Genomic DNA, 4776 nt, shown 5'->3' on the forward strand with positions numbered 1-4776 from the left:
TTCATCTGAAGAAGACGCCTGCTGAAGCTCAAGAACTCATTGAAATGGTTGCAAATAACCAATTTATGTATACTTCTGAAAGGAATCTTGTGAACAATGGGACGAATCAGAAGAAAGGAGTCCTTGAGATTGATACTCTGAATGCCATACTGGCTCAGAATAAAATATTGACTCAGAAAGTCAATATGATTTCTCAAAGTCTATCTGGAATGCAAGCTGCACCAGGCAGTACTAAGGATGCTTCATTTGAAGAAGAAGCTTATGATCCTGAGAACCCATCAATGGAAGAGGTGAATTACATAGGAGAACCCTATGGAAACACCTATAATCCTTCATGGAGAAATCACCCAAATCTCTCATGGAAGGATCAATAGAGACCTCAACAAGGTTTCAACAACAATAATGGTGGAAGAAACAAGTTTAGCAATGGCAAGCCTTTTCCATCATCTTCTCAGCAACAGACAGAGAATTCTAAGCAGAGTCACTCTGACTTAGCAACCATGGTCTCTGATCTAATCAAAACCACTCAAAGTTTTATGACTGAAACAAGGTCCTCTATTAGAAACTTGGAGGCACAAGTGGGTCAGCTGAGCAAGAAAGTTACTGAACTCCCTCCTAGTACTCTTCCAAGCAATACAGAAGAGAATCCAAAAGGAGAGTGTAAGGCCATCAACATGGCCAAACTTGGAGAGGAGGAAGAGGCAGTGATCGCCACTGAGGAAGACCTCAATGGACATCCACTGGCCTCCAATGAGTTCCCTAATGAGGAACCATGGGAATATGAGGCTCACACTGAGACCATAGAGATTCCATTGGATTTACTTCTGCCATTTATGAGCTTTGATGAGTATTCTTCCTCTGAAGAGGATGAAGATGTCATTGAAGAGTAGGTTGCTAAATACCTTGGAGCAATCATGAAGCTAAATGAGAAGTTATTTGGTAATGAGACTTGGGAGGATGAACCTCCTTTGCTCACCAAAGAACTGGATGACTTGACTAGGCAAAGATTACCTCAAAAGAGACAGGACCCTGGAAAGTTCTCAGTACCTTGTACCATAAGCACCATGACCTTCAAGAAGGCTCTGTGTGACCTAGGGTCAAGCATAAACCTCATGCCCCTCTCTGTAATGGAGAAGTTAGGGATCTTTGAGGTACAAGCTGCAAGAATCTCACTAGAGATGGCAGACAATTCAAGAAAATAAGCTTATGGACTGGTAGAGGATGTTCTGGTAAAGATTAAAGATCATTACATCAATGCTGATTTCATAGTCCTAGAGACTGGGAAGTGCATGGATGAATCCATCATCCTTGGCAGACCCTTCCTAGCCACAGCAAAGGCTATGATTGATGTTTACAGAGGAGAATTGATCATTCAAGTGAATGAATAATCCTTTGTGTTTAAGGCTCAATGATATCCCTCTGTAACCATGGAGAGGAAGCATGAAGAGCTTCTCTCAAAACAGAGTCAAATAGAGCCCCCACAGTCAAACTCTAAGTTTGGTGTTGGGAGGCCACAACCAACTTCTAAGTTTGGTGTTGAACCCCCACATTCAAACTCTAAGTTTGGTGTTGGGAGGCCACAACCAACTTCTAAGTTTGGTGTTGAACCCCCACATTCAAACTCTAAGTTTGGTGTTGGGAGGTTCCAACATTGCTCTGAGTATCTGTGAGGCTCTATGAGAGCCCACTGTCAAGCTACTGACATTAAAGAAGCGCTTGTTGGGAGGCAACCCAATGTTATATTTATTTATTTTCCTTTGTTATTTTATATTTTTTAGGTTGATGATCATGGGAAGTCACAAAATCAATTGAAAAAGCAGAAACAGAATGAAAAATAGAAAGAAAAATAGCACACGCTGGAGGAAAACTTGCTGGCGTTTAAACGCCAGTGAAGACAGCAAATGGGCGTTTAACGCCCAGTCTGGCACCATTCTGGGCGTTTAACGCCAGAAAGGGGCATGATGATTGGATTTTTGACGGTATAGAATTTCACAAATGAATTCTCGTTGCAAGTATAGTTTCCAAACCAATCAAAAATCCTTTCATACAAAAGATTGTTTGTCACAAGTAACAAACCCCTAATTTTATAAACCGAAGTATTCAAACCTCGGGCCGTTCTCCCTAGGAATTACAATAAAGTGCCTTGTTATTGGTTAGAAATGTGTTTTGGGGTTTTGGATAAGAAGCATGAAAAGTAAATGGCAATGAAAATAAACTAACAACTATAAAAGGCTCTTGGCAAGGTATGAAAATTAGAAGTCCTATCCTAGTTATCCTTCTCAATTGTGATGAGAATTGTTCATTGCTACCACTTAGTTAACCCTTACTAAATAAAGGAAAGTCAAGTGGATGAATTGACTTGAGCCACAAGTCCTAGCCAACTCCCAAGGAAAGACTAGCTTTAGTGCACTCCAAACCAATTAGCAATCTCTCCAATTACCAATCAACAAAGGAATTAGATAACTCAAGTGTCACTAATTACTCTACCTAGTCCAAGAAGAACAAAATCTAACTAATAGCTATAAGAGACATTTTATCAAACACATAGAGTGCAATACAAGTAAACACATGAATTTGCAAGAATTAAAGAGAGATCTAACTACAAAGGCAAGAGATCAACAATAGAAAAGCAAAGAAGAACAATTATTATGAATTAACTCTTATTTAATTGAAGGAAAATGGAAGGAACAATAAAATCGCTGGCCACGTTTTGCTTTAAGTGAACCAGGTGGCAGCAACGACACGTGCGCGTACTATGCGCGTGCGCGCCACCATACGTGTAGCAACTATGGCAAATCTTATATTGTTTCGAAGCCCCGGATGTTAGCTTTCTAACCCAACTGGAACCGCATCATTTGGATCTCTGTAGCTCAAGTTATGATCGTTTAAGTGCAAAGAGGTCGGCTTGACAGCTTTCCGGTTCTTTCATTTCTTCATGAGTTCTCCAACTTTTCATGCTTCTTTCTTCATTCCCTTGATCCAATCTTTGCCTCCTAAACCTTAAATCACCTACCAAACATATCAAGGCATCTAATGGAATCAAGGTGAATTAAATTTAACTATTTTAAGACCTAAAAAGCATGTTTTCACTCCTTTTACAAACTTGCATGCGAAGAGATGATCATAGGTGGAAACACGTAATTGAGCCTCAAACCCTCACCGGTAGTGTTTGCACTCTATTCGCTCATGTGTTTAGGGTTGATTCGCTCAATTCTCCTCTATTTCATGCTTTCTAAGATTTGTTTTTCTTCTAACAATCAACAAATATTTTATGCATGCATACAAGTATCATGAGGTCTTTTCTTTGGTTGTAATGGGGCTAGGGTCAAGGTACGATGCATATATGGTTAAGTAAGCTTGAAATTTGAATCTTTGATAAGCTTAAACTTCCCACCTAACCTATGACATCCTATACAATTAAGTTCTAACCTAACTACCCATTCCTCACTTTTCCACATACTCATGCATTTCCTTTTCATTTCACAACACTCATGCATTGATTTTATTGAGCTACACTTTGCTTTGGGGCATTTTTGTCCCCTTTTTATTTCTTTCTTTTTCTATTTTTTCTTTTCCATATTATTTTTCTTTTCTTTTTCTTTTGTTTTTCTCATTTTTTTCTTTCTATATACAAGAGCATCAATGCATAAGGTCTATACATTTGATAAATACATGAGCATGTACCCAATTCCCAATATTTTCAATAAAAATACAAAACTACCCTTTTATTCACCTAATGTCCCAAGGTTCCCACACTTGAATGATACTCACACACACTAGCCTAAGCTAATCAAAGATCCAAATTAAGGACATTTATTGTTTTCCGATTTAAGGCTTGTAATGTGCTAAATTAAGAACAAGTGGGTTAAGCGTAGGCTCAAATTGGCTAACAATGGAAGATAAAAGGTAGGGCAATTTGGGTAAGTGAGCTAATGAAATGATGGCCTTAATCATATAAATGCATGAATACACAAAATAATGGATATATAGAATCAAACAATTCAAAGATTACAATCATAGAAAGAGAATAATGCACACAAGAAGGAAAAATAAGTGGTTATAAGATGTAACCACACCATTAGGCTCAAGTCTCACTTGCTTGCGTTCTTAGCTCAAAAACATGATCCACAAGATATATAATTCAAGCAAGTTCTATGAAAAGTTTTCACTCAAATCAATTGGTGCCCTATAGATAGAAATCCTTGAAAAATTTCATTATTTTGACTAAGCTTATTTTGTATATATATGCAAAACTAAGAAAATGCAAGTAAAAATCCTAAAATCCTAGAATGAAATGCAAAAGTGTTGGAATTAGAAACTTGTCACCTAAAATCGCTGATCGGTCGGAATACCTCCCCACACTTAAAAGTTTGCACCGTCCTCAGTGCACTCAAAGATGAGCAAGGGGGTACGGCGAATCTCCGGATTACTACGTGTTCTTAGTCTTGCTTCCATGTTTGCTTGTGGTGCATTCATAATGAAAATAAAAATATAAAACCAAAAGATGAGAAAACAAAAGCAAGGAAGCATAATTGTTGGAATGAGGTAAATCACTAGAATTGAGTGAGTGAATTAGTGTGACATTAATGACAAATAGGTGTGTGAATTCTAAATTGCGTGGTTTAGAACACACATTAGCATAAAAGTTATGTCACAAAAGAAGCATGCACTTTACTCATTCTAGTGTGCTTGAGATGCTTTAAGTGAACTTGTAAGGTAAAACAAGTATTAAAGAAGCATGAAAGCATTCAAGCTAAACACATATGGATGCGTATG

The sequence above is a fragment of the Arachis duranensis genome, chromosome 5 (genome assembly GCF_000817695.3).
Source record: "Arachis duranensis cultivar V14167 chromosome 5, aradu.V14167.gnm2.J7QH, whole genome shotgun sequence".
NCBI classification, from domain to species: Eukaryota; Viridiplantae; Streptophyta; class Magnoliopsida; order Fabales; family Fabaceae; genus Arachis; species Arachis duranensis.